General features: G+C 40.4%; 2 pseudogenes; both read left to right on the top strand.

Annotated features, from left to right (window-relative positions):
• Nucleotides 1-2,600: 2,600 nt before the first annotated feature.
• Nucleotides 2,601-4,318, top strand: LOC148210215 (uncharacterized; annotated as a pseudogene).
• A 979-nt stretch (nt 4,319-5,297) lies between these two features.
• LOC148210214 (uncharacterized) lies at nt 5,298-8,261 on the top strand (annotated as a pseudogene).
• Nucleotides 8,262-17,721: the final 9,460 nt, after the last annotated feature.

Raw genomic sequence — 17,721 nt, 5'->3', positions numbered from 1 at the left:
GTATGGAGAAAGTGTTAGGATAAAGCTTTTATAAAGAAAAACGAAAGGAAAGGAAAAAGGATAATGTATTAAAAGAAAAAAGAAGAGAGGTGTTGTAACCTAGCTAGGTTAACGGTTGATACTATTCAACTCAAAATTTTAGAGCCAAAATGAGTATAGTTTAATGATAGTTGACATATATCTCAAACCTGAGGTTGTGACTTCGATCCCTTGCCTCAACATGTTCTACTAAAAAAAAAGTTAAAAAAGTTTCTAAACCAAAATTGTCGGATTTTGTAAGATTTCACATAATTTTAAAGTAAATTACCCATTTAGCCTTATCATATTTTGATTTCTAATTAATAAATTCATATTAAAACTCCAAATCAGTAAAATTTTTATTTTCTTTTCATTTTCACCGAACTTCCAAACAAAGAAATTTAATGTAATTCATTTCAATTCATTCGCGTTCCAATCAAGATAAATAATTTAAAATCGTTTATCGGATTTCAAATCATGAAATATAAAATTATTTCTTTTTAACTTTCTTGGACACAAAACAAAGGATTAGGTTTAGGAAAAGCGCATAATTGCAAAATTCATCCTCCAAACATGGGATAGGCCACCCCGTGCCAAACTCATGGCCAAACAACACTTGCCAAACACCTCTTGGAGACGACAAAGAGAGTGAGAGAGAATAATTTTTTTCTTTATGTCTAAAAATAAAAAAGTTGTCATAATTTTATTTAATAGTGGGTAGGAAGAAAAATGACAGTTGTTGAGATAACTTTTATCTACATATACACATAGCATTAGTGAAATTCGCAATATAAATTTAACTCAATCATAATTGACACGTGTCTATCAAGAAGTCATAAGTTCGAATCTCTCACTCCCCTTGTTGTATTAGCAAACAAAAATGTCTTTTAAAAAAATTTATTCTTGGGTTCGTAATTTACTTAAAATTACAAAACCCATTTTTCCCAAAATATATTTCAAAGCGTAAAATTTAAAACCGAATGAAAGCCAATTTTAAAAGTAGGACATCGAACATAACCTTAAATAGGACGAGTTTGGCATACCACCTCTACGTATGATGTAAACACTTTAAATAAATACTTTTTTCTCAAACAGTTTTTATAAAAATAGTTTTAATAAATGCTTTCATATTTTGTTACATTTTTTAAAAGTGATTTTAATTATTAGTTTATTAAGTTGCATCGTAAAATTATTATAAAAATACAAAAGTATCATGGCGTGTGTTGATGTAGGATTATGCCGAACTACTGAAGTCGGACACATGGCAACCGGACCAGCTAATGACTGCGACCTTAAGTAAGATAGGATCTGAAAAAAGGAAACAAACACTCTATTATTCAAGTTAGTAAGGCACAGACTTAAGTAGGTCATTCTCGAAGCATAATTGCGTACCTAAATGAGCGGAGCAGTGTCCTTTTTATAGGTAGTGGCTGGGGAGGAGGGGGACAAGGTCGATCTTCTCAATTAAGCTAGTTGGACGAATTTGACCTTACCGAGATGATTTTATTTGTCCTCGTGTCATGTTGGTTTTTTCTGGAAAAAATCTGCTACTTGCAGAAAAAAATAGCTAACGGTCCTAGTTCTCAATACGAGCACCTCAATGAATAGTTTAACTATAAACTCTTTTCCCCGTTCCAGTGTTATTCAGCGAATCCAAATCCAAACAATACAAAAAGGAATAAGAGAAAGCACATTTAACGACATAAGAGAAAGCACCAAACTATATGGCCACGTCTAGTCTTCTGCAATGTACGAGTTCTACTATAGTCATTGTTGACGGAGAAATTTCAACTAATCACTAAATGCCATGTCACAATTTTAAATCATATTTAAGGCCAATCATAAAATTACACGTGTCCTAATTAATTTAAATTGTGTCCTAAATCAATGGATGAAATAATGCCACGTGTCTCTCCTATGGCCGTCCGATGAAATCGATTAATTGGACCAAACCCATAAGGAGATTGGACTCAAGCCCATGGCCCATATGTGACCCACGAAGTCTCTATAAATAGAGGGAGTCACATCCCATTGAGGGGAGGGAGAGTGGAGGCATTCAGAGGATTGAGAAGAATTGCAGACTCAGAGTTTTCAGCATCCGGTGACAAGCGAAGAATCTAGATCCTAACTTGAAGACTTGAAGATTGAATTGTCACTCCGCCAAGCAACCGATTGAAGAATTCCTCTCAAGAATTGAAGATCTCACAAGCTGCACTTCAAGTAAACGAACTCTTCACAAGCTACAAGCCAAAGACTTCACAAGCCGCAAGCTGAAGAACTCGCAAGCCGAAGATTTCATCAAACATCCAGTTTCACAGCCGAAGATCGTAAAGATTCTTCAATATGCTCGAGACTGAAAGTGACAACCTCCTTGATTCGAGAACAAGTTCATTAACCCTCGAAGCGAGCTTACGTCAGAGAGAATTAATCAGAGGATCATACAGTAGAGTTGTAACACTTATACATAAATACAAATACAAGTTCATTAAGTCGAGTTTCCCTTATTGAATTTCTCGTCGAACAAATTGGCACGTCCAGTGGGACATCTCTACCTCTCATCTTTTTCTCTCAACCAAAAGGCGATGACATTCAAGGAAGCTTCATCCAAGATTGATGTTTCAAGCGACTCTTACTTGGGCCCAATTACTCGCAACAGAGCCAAAGAAATGATAGATTCCCTGTTCAACTCCAGCTCCGAGAGTGAATTCGCTCATTCCTCTGCACATCACAAGGGGACATCTACTCTGAACGTCATGTACTCTGTCATGATGGCTGATGCATCCACCATGGAAGAAAAAATGGCGGATATGGAGAAAAGACTCTGCATGCTGATGAAGATGGTTGAGGAAAAGGATTACAAGATCGCTTCCCTCATGAACAAGATCGAAGCTCAAGACGTTGCTAAATCCAGCCAGAATCTTGCTGCAAAAGTCACTGAGAAAAGAAACAACACCGTGCAAGAAGAACAACAAGAACATTCTGTCTCAATTGCTTCACTGTCCGTCCAACAGCTCCAAGATATGATCACAAATTCGATCAGAGCTCAGTATGGCGGACCGACTCAAAATTCCCTCCTGTACTCCAAGCCGTACACCAAGAGAATTGACAATATGAGATTGCCAACAGGATATCAGCCTCGTAAGTTCCAACAATTTGATGGAAAGGGTAATCCAAAGCAACATATTGCTCATTTCGTCGAAACGTGTGAAAATGCTGGCACTAGAGGAGATCTACTGGTCAAGCAGTTCGTCAGGACGCTGAAAGGCAATGCCTCTGATTGGTACACAGATTTGGAGCCTGAATCCATCAGCAACTGAAAAGAGAATTCCTAAATCGCTTTTATAGCACAAGATGAACTGTTAGCATGATGGAGCTAACCAGCACTAAGCAACTGAAAGATGAACCTGTTGTCGACTACATCAATAGGTGGAGAGCTCTGAGCCTCGACTACAAAGACCGATTGACTGAAGTGTCTGCAGTAGAAATGTGCACTCAGGGCATGCATTGGGGACTCCTCTACATTCTCCAGGGAATAAAACCCTGAAGTTTTGAAGAACTAGCAACTCGTGCCCACGACATGGAACTAATTATCGCTAGCCGAGGGAACAAAGATCATCTGGTCCCAGACCTCAAGAAGGAGAAGAAGGAAGTAAAGAACTCTGATAAAATTGCTAAGAGTTCTAAGAAAGAATCCATGGTCGTCAACACGACTCCGTTTAAGTTTTCTACGAAAGGAAGAAACTTCAACGACAAAAAGGATGGAAGACAAATGGCTGGAAACGAGAAGCGGCGTCCAACATTGAAGGAGAGATAGGAAAAAGTCTATCCTTTTCCCGATTCAGATATTCCAGATATGTTGAAGCAGCTACTAGAGAAACGGCTAATTGAACTTCCCGAATGCAAACGTCCGGAAGAGATGGGAAGAACCAATGATCCCAATTACTGCAAGTACCATCGGGTCATTGGTCATCCAGTGGAAAAATGTTTCGTCTTGAAAGAGTTGATCCTAAAGTTAGCTCAAGAGAGGAAGATCGAGCTTGACCTCGACGAGGTAGCTCAAACAAACCATGTTGCAGTAAACTCTAATGGTTATGCAGTCTACAACGAAGAAGTAAAGTTGATCCAATTTGGGACTCTAGAGCCTGTAGCAATTTGGTGGCAACACGCGATACCAAGAATCACTCTTCAAGACGAGACCAAGTTTAATGTCAATGAAGAAGAAGGATGGACTCTCGTGACTCGCCGAAAGAAGCAGAAACAACGACTCATTCAGAAAGAGTCTCGCATGTTTCGAAACTAAAAAAGAAAGAACATGCCAAAAAAGAAGAAGGGAAAGAAAGATATGAGAAAACTTTGGCATGTTAAGGAGGAGAGTAAGGATATTCTCCAACCTTGCCAGCAGGTAACATTAGAAGAATTCTTCCCAAAGAACTTCCTTCATAACGAACAAGAAGAAGGTTATGAAATTGTCACGTGTCACGCTACACATGTGATAGAAGGTGATAACTCCGTGCTAGAGGCACCTGAAGGAGTAGTGGAACAAGAGGATCTCCTAGTTCATCTCATGAATGATTTGGTTAGGGTCTAAACTCCATAATAGGCCTTTATTCGTCTCGGGCTACATTCGTGAGCAGAAAGTTAGCCGGATTCTTATCGATGATGGTTCGGCTGTCAACATAATGCCTAAATCAACCATGAAGCAATTAGGCATTTCAATGGAAGAGCTCACGAAAAGCATATTGGTAATCCAAGGTTTTAATCAAGGTGGACAACGAGCGATTGGCATGATTAGGCTGGAGTTGATCATTGCAGACCTTAAAGCCACTACCATCTTCCACATCATAGACTCCAAGACTACTTACAAATTATTGTTAGGACGTCCTTGGATTCATGAGAATGGGGTGATAACTTCGACGTTGCATTAGTACTTCAAATTCTATCAAGATGGAGTTAGAAAAGTTGAGGCTGACACTAATCCATTCTCGAAAGCAGAATCACACTACGCAGATGCAAAGTTTTATACGAGTAATGATCAAATAGAAAAAAACGTGCCAATAGATGCTTCATTAACCGAGAACAACAAGGACAACTCTAGCTCGAGACAACCAACGATCAAGACAGGAGAGCTGGCAAAAGAAGTTCATGCTGTCAAGGCCATCGCAAATGAAGCATCTACTAGTTCTCTAAAAACGAAAGCTTTTAAGAAAGAAGCCTCACAGAATTCTACCATCTTGCGGTATGTCCCTCTATCTCGATGAAAAAAGGGTGAATCGCCATTCATGGAATACTCAAATAATATGAAGTCTGACGACGTAGAAATATTGAAGGAGAATTTCACACTGCCTCTTACTAAGATATCAAGTCAAGAGATTAAGAAGTCCGAAGATCTAAGTATGAAGCAGTTTCTTCCCGTGAAGCGAACGAAGGATGGCTTCAATCCCAAAGCATACAAGCTTCTGGAAAAAGCAGGCTATGACTTCACAACTCACACTGAGTTCAAAAGCTTGAGGATTTTCGATGACAAGCGGGAACTTTCTACAACACAGAAGAAGCTTTTGAAGTCAGGCTACAATATACCTACATCAAAGGCTGGAATTGGTTACAAACCGTCAGAACCAGTGTATATAGTGAAAAAAGGAAAAGAAAAAGTGGAGAATAGCAATCACATCACGGTTGAAGAGATCGATGACTCCAAAGAAAAGAAACATTCCATTAGTCAAAGAATTTCAGTCTTCAATCGCATTGAGGTTCCAACTGTTCGTATCTCGGTACACCAAAGGTTGAACATGGGGTCAATGAAAATAGAAAGCCAACGTCTGGGACATATTCCTACACGACCTTCGGCATTTCAAAGACTGAGTGTGTCGACATCAAAAATGAAAGATCAATCGTCAAGATCCGTTTTTGACCGCCTCGAAAGAGTAGAAAATCAACGTGAGCCTAAGTCAGAATCCTTGGAAACAAGACAACTCGATGGAATGAAGAATAATAACGGACTTCATAGTTCTGTCCCTTCACAAATGAAAAGAAAACTTTCTGTTCTTATAAACACAGAAGGTACATTAAGAGTGAAACGACAGTTAATCGTTTTAACCAATCCAGCCGAGGAAGATCAAGAGCATGGAGAAAACGATGTTAGTTATTGCCACATCTCCTTTGACGAAATGTTAGACGATGAAATATTAAAGGAGGACGTTGAAGAGGCACCATCATCACTAGAGGACGGCAGTCAATCAACTGTTGATGAACTTAAAAAAGTGAACCTCGGTACAGTAGAAGAGCCACGTCTGACGTTCATAAGTGCTTCACTTTCCAGCGAGGAAGAAATTGAATATATGAGTTTGCTCTCCACATATAAAGACATATTTGCTTGGTCTTACAAAGAAATGCCAGGACTTGACCCGAAGATAGCAGTCCATCACCTTGCAATCAAGCAAGGGTATCGTCCAATAAAGCAAGCACAACGACGATTTCGGCCAGAACTTATACCTCAAATCGAAAATGAAGTCAACAAATTAATAGAGGCAGATTTCATCCGTGAAGTGAAATATCCAACATGGATAGCCAATATCGTTCCGGTGAAAAAGAAGAACGGCCAACTTCGTGTATGCGTCGATTTTCGTGATCTGAACAATGCATGTCCCAAAAATGACTTTCCATTACCCATCACTGAGATTATGGTTGATGCTACTACAGGACATGAAACTTTATCTTTCATGGACGGATCGTCGGGATACAATCAAATTCGGATGGCTCTCGAGGACGAAGAAATGACTGCATTTCGAACTCCAAAAGGGATATACTGTTATAAAGTAATGCCTTTTGGATTAAAGAATGCCGGAGCAACCTACCAACGTGCTATGCAAAAGATTTTTGATGACATGCTCCATAAACATGTCGAGTGCTATGTTGATGATCTTGTAGTTAAGTCAAAAAAACGCGAAGATCATCTGCAGGACTTGAGAATAGTCTTTGAGCGCCTAAGGAAATATCAGTTGAAAATGAACCCTCTCAAATGTGCTTTTGGTGTGACATCAGGGAAGTTTCTTGGCTTTATAGTATGACATCGAGGAATTGAGATTGACCAATCCAAGATTGATGCCATCCCAAAAATGCCAGAGCCACGAAACTTACGTGAGTTGAGAAGTCTTCAAGGACGTTTGGCCTATATAAGAAGATTCATCTCAAATTTAGCTGGTCGATGTCAACCCTTTCAACGGCTAATGAGGAAAGATGTGACCTTTGAGTGGGATCAGGCATGTCAAAATGCTTTCGATAGCATAAAAAAATATTTGCTTAGCCCACCCGTCTTGGCGGCCCCTACAGCTAGAAAACCTTTAGTGTTGTATATTACTGCACAAGAAAGATCACTCGGAGCATTACTCGCACAAGAAAGAGAGAAAGGTAAAGAATGTGCTCTCTACTACCTAAGTAGAACTTTGAATGAGGCAGAACTAAGTTATTCACCCATCGAGAAGATGTGTCTGTCACTCTTCTTTGCCATCGATAAGTTGAGGCATTACATGCAAGCCTTCACAATACACTTGGTGGCAAAAGTTGACCCAATCAAATATGTTTTATCTAGGCCAATTGTCTCAGGATGACTGGCTAAATGGGCAATCTTACTCCAACAGTACGACATTGTCTATGTTCCGCAAAAGGCAGTAAAGGGACAGGCCGTTGCAGATTTCTTAGCAGATCATCCAGTTCCAACAGATTGGAAATTATCTGAAAGCTTGCCTGACGAGGAGATCTTCTATATTGAAATTACTGAGCCTTGGACAATGTATTTCGATGGTGCAACTCGAAGAAGCGGTGCGGGGGCAGGTATAATCTTCATCTCGCCAGAGAAGCATATGTTGCCATACAGTTTCACTTTTGGCGAGTTGTGTTCAAATAATGTCGCTGAATACCAAGCACTCATTATCGGTCTCCAAATAGCCTTAAAAATTGGCGTGACATATATGCAAATTTATGGAGACTCGAAACTGATAATTAATCAATTGTTGCTTGAGTATGAGGTGAAACATGAAAGCCTAATACCTTACTTCAATTATGCCAGACAGTTGTTGGGAAATTTTGAAACTGTGACCATGGAGCACGTCCCAAGAGCTGAAAACAAGAAGGCCGATGCTTTGGCAAATCTGGCTACAGCTTTAACAATTTTGGAGGATGAAGTTGTAAATATCCCACTTTGCCAAAGATGGATCGTCCACCAACTGAAAGTGAGAGTGAAGAAGTGAATGCAATATCCGTCTATGTGATTGAAGAAGAAGATTGGCGGCAGTCAATTATAGACTATCTCCAACATGGAAAACTCCCTACAGATAACCGACATAGAACAGAAGTACGAAGGAGAGCAGCTCGTTTCATTTATTACAAAGAAACTCTCTATGGCCGTTCGTATGAAGGTCTTTTCCTTCGATACTTAGGAAAAGAAGAGTCGATAAAAGCTTTAGAAGAAGCCCACTCGGGCGTATGCGGGGCTCACCAATTTGGACCAAAGCTTCATTTCCAATTGAAAATGATGGGCTACTATTGGCCTACAATGGTCCAAGACTCGATGCAATATGCAACGAAATGTGAGGCTTGTCAATTTCATGCCAACTTCATACATCAGTCTCCGGAGCCACTCCATCCAACTATAGCTTCATGGCCCTTTGAAGCTTGGGGACTCGATCTTGTTGGTCCTATAACTCCCAGATCATCAGCGGGACATTCTTGCATTCTCGCAGGAACAGACTATTTCTCAAGATGGGCTGAGGCTGTTGCACTAAAAGAAGCTAAGAAAGAAAATGTAGCTGATTTTATTCGCACCCATCTCATCTACCGTTATGGCATCCCGCATCGCATTGTCACAGATAATGGAAAACAGTTTTCCAACAGCCTAATAGAAAAGTTATGTGAGAAATTTGGCTTCAAGCAGTATAATTCATCCATGTACAATGCTGCGGCAAATGGGTTGGCAGAAGCGTTTAACAAAACGCTATGTAATTTATTGAAGAAAGTGGTTTCCAAGTCCAAGCGAGACTGGCAGGAAAGAATTGGTGAAGCATTATGGGCGTATCGAACTACCTATCGCACTCCGACTTGTGCTATGCCTTATTCTCTTGTATATGGAGTAGAAGTCGTGCTCCCTCTAGAAAGAGAAATTTCATCTCTACGAATGGCGGTACAAGAAGGACTAACAGTGGAGGATAATGCTCAGCTTCGTCTTCAAGAGTTGGAAGCATTGGATGAAAGAAGATTGGATGCCCAACAAGCGTTAGAATGTTATCAGGCCCGCATGTCTAAGGCTTTCAACAAAAAGGTACGACCTCGATCATTTCAAGTTGGTGAGCTCGTACTTGCAGTGCGAAGACCAATCATTACAACTCGACATACAGGGAATAAGTTCACTCCAAAATGGGATGGACCCTATGTTGTAAAAAAAGTCTACACGAACGGAGCATACAAGATCGTGGATCAAGACGGCCTCAGAATTGGCCCAATCAACGGAAAATTCCTAAAGAAATACTATGCTTAAATTGTAAGCGCTCCTTATCGCAAGAGCCTAAACTGCATGATACTCCTAGCCCACGTGAGTTTAAAAGGTGAATGGCAAAAAAATAAAAATAAAAAAAAATTGTAAATGAACTACGTTATGACTTGATCCTTTTTTTATATAGAAAAAAGGTACGTAGGCAGCTTAGAGGAAACTTTAAGTTCAGTCCAAGAAAAAAATGATGCAAGTTATTATCATCTTGGTCATGAAAATACTTCTTCTTCGTAAAAAAAATATATAACAAAAAAATAACGCCAATAATATAAATGAGTAAGTAAACTGAGTTCATACATGTAATAATAATAAAAGAGCGAGAATGCAAAAGAAATCATGACATCATCTAAAATCGTGGCGCCCACTTGAAGTCTTTCAATTCCTGTTGAGCATCTGTCAAAAGTCCACGAAATGCCTCGAGTGATCTCACTACTGCATCATTAACAACTGGAGTGTTTTCAAGGTTGCTCATCCTCTCTCACACTTTAGAAGCCTCAAGTTTCTGCTGGTCTAAACGCTCATTCTGTTCAAGAATAAACTTAGAAATCTCACTTCGTTTAGCCTGATAAACTTTAAGCTTGGCTTCCAACTCTTCCTCTTCTTGTAGCATGCGCGTGTGTTGTTGTTGTAGCTTGTCTTTCTCCTCAAGGGCGCTCTGCTCATCACATAATATCTTCTCCAAGCTAAAGCTGCACTCTTCCAGTTGACGGTCCTTACTTGCTAAAGTCAGCTGAGAAGAAACTGAAGACTGTAGGTTATTATAATCTGTAACCTTTTGAAAATAGTCACCTACAAAGTCTTTGAGAGACGCAAGGTTTATCGCTTTAGTCTCTGAAATGGCATGAAAAATTTTGTGTGCCTATGGCTCAAGATAAGAAGCCTTATCAAGTGAAGTACAAACGAGCTTCTTATGTAGGCGATCCCACATGACTAAAGCAAGTTGTCGTTGAACATCAGAAATCACAGTGTCCGCACAGAAGTTGGAGACTTCAGGAGCATCAACACATATCATCTTTTGGGCAGGAATAGCATCCTTCAACAAAATTGGGGGAGCTACAACCTTGTCAGTTGGCGCCTTGAAACCTCCAACACAAGCAGCAGCAAGATCAGGGGCATCGGGACTCAGCCAAGATAAAAGACTACTTTCCCCCATATCTTCATGAATGAGATCATCCAAAGGTGACTATAAGTTGAATAAATAAGAGGATTGTTAAGAAAAGTAGTAATAATCATAGAAGACAAGACAAATACAAACAAGAAAATAAAAAGAATTACTCACCAAATGTGTAGAAGGAAGAGCATGACATTCCAAAGCACTCGCAACACCATCAAAGAATTTGTCGTCACAAACTGCTACCAGCTCCGATTTCTTTGATCTCTTCCAATGATGATCACTGTTGCTGCTATGACTCTCCTCATTATCTTCAGCAACAAACTGTTCAACATCTAAAAGATGAATTCTTTTCCCCCCATTGTCATCACCAACTTTCTTTGCAGGTCTTGGTTTATGAGGGGGAAGAGCGGCACTGATCTTCAACTTTTGTATCCCTTCTTCAAGATAATCTCCATGTTTTACTAACCACCATTTTGTACAACGGGGAGTGACTTGGTTATGCGGATCTAGTGAACATGCAGGGAGACGTACTTGAGATGATGTCCGAGTCAAAATACAAATTCGCCAATGATGCAACACACTATCCAAGCTGGCTGGAGGAACCTCTTCGCTCAAATCCTTTGGTATATCTTGATAAAACCCGAACTGTCGACTGAACCGATAGGGACTATAAGCCTCAACGACTATCGAACCCAAGCTTCGTGATGATAAGAAACATGACCGCAAGCTTGAGAAGAGTGATAAATTATGAAATGAAAGTCGCTCGTTACCTTTCAAATCCTCATCTTTATTCCTAGATTGAAGAGTTGCATGCCATGATATATGTCTTCCCCTGTGAATCATATCACGAGCTTTGACAGCGCTGAAGTACTTAGCTCCACCTTCCCCAGAATAATCAACCATCATAGGACCTCTGACTGGCACATAAGTTTTGAAATGTGTGTTGAAATAATGAGCAAGCCAACCATGAATGTAATGTATGGGAAAGCAAGCACCTGAATTCCCAGCAGAAGGCGACGCATTATGGATCTGACTGAGCCCACGATAAATTTTGGCCAAAACAGGAACAACAAGGCTAAACGAGACGCCTTCGGCCATATAACTAGCAGTTTTGAAAACTTCTGGGCGAAGAGACAAATTCTTACTAGGGAAGACAAATACACATAACCAGCAGGAAAGAAAAGCGGCCAAATACGTTTTTTCCCTCCATTCATCTTCTATACCCAACTCGTCAAATAACTTAATTTCCCCCGCAGACCAGTCACCACGTACAAAAGAAGTCCCGTCCGGATTATGGGTGGCTTCGTGTACTTTCGATCTCCTTTAAACCAGAAAGAAATCCACAATTTGACATGGACTCGAAAGCAAACCCCCTCGTTAGATGCTACATGATGATAAGCGGCAAAAAGATACTCACAACTTTTCGGGAGATAATCATCATCCTTAGACGTCGCTAACAACTCCGAACGACATGGAACAACTTCATCATAAAACCTGCCTTTAATAGGAAGTCCTCCTAATCTCCACATATCCCACAAAGAGATGGATAACTCTCCAGATGATGTGTGAAGAGTATTGGTTGAAGGACACCAAGCTTCACAAAACGCTCGAATTATGTCGTTGTTACGATCATAGGTGTACAAAGAAGCCAGAACAACATCTAACAAATACGTACGTTGTAGTGTATCCTCGTTCCGAGCAACTGTGAATTCTAACCATTCCCAATAATAGGGAATATAAAAGAATTCTCCATGAAGTTTTAACATAGGACCCCAACGAGCCGAGCCTTTGATGATTCGACGACCTAGTGTCGACTCTGGATTTGAACTTGGCTCCTTATTATGTAGGGGAGAGTCTAAAAACCATGCCGCCAAAGAAGGATCCCGAGTTAATGATTTCTCTCTAGACCATCTCGATAAATGGCCAAAATTATCTAAACGAGGCCAACCCTTCGGATTATGTATCGGCTCTTCAACTTGAAGGATAACTCCATTCTTGAACGACTGGTCTTTGTCCTTCAAAATGACTAAACACCTTTTCTTGGGATCAGGGTGTTCTACAAAATATACCATGATCCTGCACACACACAAAAAATGGTGTTTAGAAGGGAACATTATGATGACAAAACTTAAAAAAAAAAAAAAAAGTAAACAAAGGCGACCATTGCGGACTTAGGAACACCTCAACCAGCGGAAGAGGCGTTAACCTACTCAGCAATGAAATCACTGCGGGGTTACCAAAAGGGGACCGTTGCTGACCTAGGAACACCTCAACCAATGGAAGAGGCGTTAACCTACTCAGCAATGAAGTCACTGCAAGGACAGACAGGAGGTGACCACCGCTGACCTAGGAACACCTCAACCAGCGGAAGAGGCGTTAACCTACTCAGCAATGAAGTCACTGCAAAGACAGACAAGAGGTGACCACCGCTGACCTAGGAACACTTCAACCAACGGAAGAGGCGTTAACCTACTCAGCAATGAAGTCACTGCACGACAGACAGGAGGTGACCACCGCTGACCTAGAAACACCTCAACTAGCGGAAGAGGCGTTAACCTACTCAGCAATGAGGTCACTGCAAGGCAGACAGGAGGTGACCACCGCTGACCTAGGAACACCTCAACCAGCGGAAGAGGCGTTGACCTACTCAGCAATGAAGTCACGACAAAGGCAGACAGGAGGTGACCACCGCTGACCTAGGAACACCTCAACCAGAGGAAGAGGCGTTGACCTACTCAGCAATGAAGTCACTGCAAAGACAGACAGGAGGTGGCCACCGTTGACCTAGGAACACCTCAACCAGCGGAAGAGGCGTTAACCTACTCAGCAATGAAGTCACTGCAAAGACAGACAGGAGGTGGCCACCGCTGACCTAGGAACACCTCAACCAGCGGAAGAGGCGTTAACCTACTCAGCAATGAAGTCACTCCAAAGACAGACAGGAGGTGACCACCGCTGACTTAGGAACATCTCAACCAGCGGAAGAGGCGTTAACCTACTCAGCAATGAAGTCACTGCAAAGACAGACAGAAGGTGACCACCGTTGACCTAGGAACACCTCAACCAGCGGAAGAGGCGTTAACCTACTCAGCAATGAAGTCACTGCAAAGACAGATAGGAGGTGAACACCGCTAACCTAGGAACACCTCAACCAGCGGAAGAGGCGTTAACCTACTCAGCAATGAAGTCACTGCAAAGACAGACAGGAGGTGACCACCGCTGACCTAGGAACACCTCAACCAGCGGAAGAGGCGTTAACCTACTCAGCAATGAAGTCACTGCAAGGCAGACAGGAGGTGACCACCGCTGACCTAGGAACACCTCAACTAGTGGAAGAGGCGTTAACCTACTCAGCAATGAAGTCACTGCAAGGGTAGATAGGAGGTGACCACCACTGACCTAGGAACACCTCAACCAGCGGAGGAGGCGTTAACCTACTCAGCAATGAAGTCACTGCAAGGCAGACAGGAGGTGACCACCGCTGACCTAGGAACACTTCAACCAGCGGAAGAAGCGCTAACCTACTCAGCAATGAAGTCACTGCAAGGGCAGACAGGAGGTGACAACCACTGACCTAGGAACACCTGACCAGTGGAAGAGGCGTTAACCTACTCAGCAATGAAATCACTGCATAGCAAATGTGATTACCGGGGGGATACCTATGAATCAGAGAATATACATATGCGCATATAAAGAAACAAGATGCATAAAATTGGCCATGGATAGAAAGGTTTGAGGACACAATTTACCTCTCAAGAAGCCGACGAAGTTGGATATTACGGTGGCAGTTGTGGATAAATTTGCAAATCTCAATTCCTAAGAGATAATAATCAGAATAACAATAATTAAAATTAAAAAATAAAAAAAATAAAAATAGTAATAAATAAATAAAGCATAAAACAGGCCAAATAAAAAAATTAATGTACAGTATTTGTAAAAATGGAGAACCGTGGTAACTGGTAGGTTAATGATTAAAAAAAATCATTCACTCTCTCATACAAAACATAAAGTTAGAATAAAAGAAAAAGAGATTTCTTACCGACGGCGGGAGTGACAAGCAAAGGAACAGTATGACGACAACAATAACACAAAGGACTGCATGGAAAATAAAGCGACATGAGCAAGTTGGAGATTTTAAAAAAAATAATAATAATAAAATAAACGAGTCTCATAGATTCTCACCGACGATGCGAAATGAAGACGAATAAATGAAGACTATGGCCTCAATAATGATACGAAATGCTGCATAAAGAAGAAAAATATATCATGAAAAGAAGAAGAAGAAAAAAAGAAAAAATTTTACAGACCTGAAAGCTTCCACAAGAGTAACGATGTTTCTTCGATTTAGCTCCACAAAACTGGAGGAAAACGTCAATCAGACTTGGAAAGAAATAGAAAAGTCTCAATCGTGTGAAGTCAAAACTAAACTTCTTTCTTTTGGATTTAATATTTCACTTTGTTAATGCTAAGGATGGAGATTTAAGAAACCATAAATGTCGGGAACATATATGAAGAATTGACGAACAAAACAAAAACGAAAAATAGAAAATCACAACACCCGAAGATTGGACGTTCGGCGGCGACGTTCAAGGAATTATTCGGTAGGATTTCAAGAAATTATTCGTTTCAGTCGGGGTTGGGCGTTCTGCGTTCAGCGTTCAGCGGCGGCGTACGACGTTGGACGAGAAGTTCCTGCTGGCTCTAGCGTTCAGCGGCGGTGTTCGAACGCTCAGCAGCAGACGAGAGAAATTTTGTGTTTTGTGACGTGGGAACACAAATATACCGCCGGCGAAATGTTGGAAAATTGAAGACAAAATTGGCATATTTGGGATGGTCAAGGCCCGTGGATGGTTAAATAAAATTTGGCAAATCCCAAAATTCAAGCGAAATTTAAATCACAAATTTCGTTTGAAATCAAATCTTGGATGATTTATTTTCCATTCAAATTAAATGCCTTTTTTTGCCAAAGAATTATTCCTTTTCATAAATTCTTTGCTCAAATAAAAAAAAAGAAGAAGGGGGTGTACCAAAAAAAAAAAGTCAAACTTAACCCCCAAATCGTGAAAAAAAAACATCGCATAATATTTGTCCAATTTATGACATGTTGCAAATCTTATATGTCATACTTTACCCAGATATTCTACTCCAAAATTCAGAGGTATCAATAGAAATTTGATCGGAAAAAAAAAGATCAAATCAAAATCAAAAGTCGGCGCCAAATCTGATATGTACGTTAAATCAAACTTATGAACCATACTTCATATTTTGATCAAATGTCACATATTACATTTTTCTTTTTCGAGATCCACACACAGATATACGTGCATAAATCTCAAAAAGGGGAGCATTTGTTGACGGAGAAATTTCAACTAATCACTAAATGCCATGTCACAATTTTAAATCATATTTAAGACCAATCATAAAATTACACGTGTCCTAATTAATTTAAATTGTGTCCTAATTCAATGGATGAAATAATGCCACGTGTCTCTCCTATGGTCGTCCGATGAAATCAATTAATTGGACCAAACCCATAAGGAGATTGGACTCAAGCCCATGGCCCATATGTGACCCACGAAGTCTCTATAAATAGAGGGAGTCACATCCCATTGAGGGGAGGGAGAGTGGAGGCATTCAGAGGATTGAGAAGAATTGCAGACTCAGAGTTTTCAGCATCCGGTGTCAAGCGAAGAATCTAGAGCCTAACTTGAAGACTTGAAGATTGAATTGTCACTCCGCCAAGCAACCGATTGAAGAATTCCTCTCAAGACTTGAAGATCTCACAAGCTGCACTTCAAGTAAAGGAACTCTTCACAAGCTACAAGTCGAAGACTTCGCAAGCCGCAAGCTGAAGAATTCGCAAGCCGAAGATTTCATCAAACATCCAGTTTCACAGCCGAAGATCGTAAAGATTCTTCAATACGCTCGAGATTGAAAGTGACAACCTCCTTGATTCGAGAACAAGTTCATTAACCCTCGAAGCGAGCTTACGTCAGAGAGAATTAATCAGAGGATCATACAGTAGAGTTGTAACACTTATACATAAATACAAATACAAGTTCATTAAGTCGAGTTTCCCTTATTGAATTTCTCGTCGAACAGTCATGATCGATACAATTGACAGACAATGTCTCTCAAATCTCTCTAGATGCGTCAACAAAGACAACTTCGTTTCTAAGCGCTATAGCAATACAAATTAATCTAGGAATACAAGAATGAAAAACCTCACCAATAAACTCAATAACAGGTTGTCGATGACGCACTACAACGCGGGATCTCGATCTCCTCTTTGCTGCCAACACACTTTTCCACCTCTATATCTTTATTTTGTTCCACTTACAGAATAACCTAAACGAAAAAAAGGAATTTTATATTATTGTCGTAGCATTGAGACGCTGTCCGTAGCGTCTCAACTTTACGAGCAAGACAGCATCAATGAGCAACGTGCGCGCCTCCGCCTTTTATCAATTCTGGGACAGTGTTAAAATGCCCCGCAATGTCTCAATGTTGTGCCCTCAGGTCTATATACTCACCCTTAACTATCCCAATATTTTGGCTCCACGAATCCGAACAGTTTTTTCCTCCACTGGAGTGATTTTGAGGTGATTGATGTTAAAGTAATTCCTCGTCAATCTATTTAAACTTAGTTTTTCAAAAATCAACTTTGAAGTAATTTTATCAAAGCATCATCATAAACAAATTTAATTATTTGAAAAGGAATTTCCAGTTTGTCCCTTTCGTCTCTCTCTCTCTCTCTCCAGGGGATGCATGTGGATGTGGAGGGAAAAAAACGGGAATAAATGGTCCCTCAATGAGCCTAAAGAGTGGTTACTATTTAAAAATAATAAAACTGGACACCAATAATGTCTCTCCCAAGAATCCAAATCCCGCATAAATTCAAACAACGAAACTTCTCAGAAACTACAATCCAATCCACCAAAATTATCATATTCCCTCTGTCTCTCTCGATTGCGTACTCTCTTTTTCTCTCAAATCCCACGAAACTTCCTCGAAACTTTCATGTTAATACCAAAATTTTACACCAATCAAA

Source organism: Momordica charantia (assembly GCF_013281855.1).
Source record: "Momordica charantia cultivar OHB3-1 chromosome 7 unlocalized genomic scaffold, Mcharantia_2.0 BLBB01000007.1, whole genome shotgun sequence".
Classification (NCBI taxonomy): Eukaryota; Viridiplantae; Streptophyta; class Magnoliopsida; order Cucurbitales; family Cucurbitaceae; genus Momordica; species Momordica charantia.
Note: the sequence above shows the minus strand (reverse complement) of the source record. Positions and strands in the feature narration are given on the sequence as shown.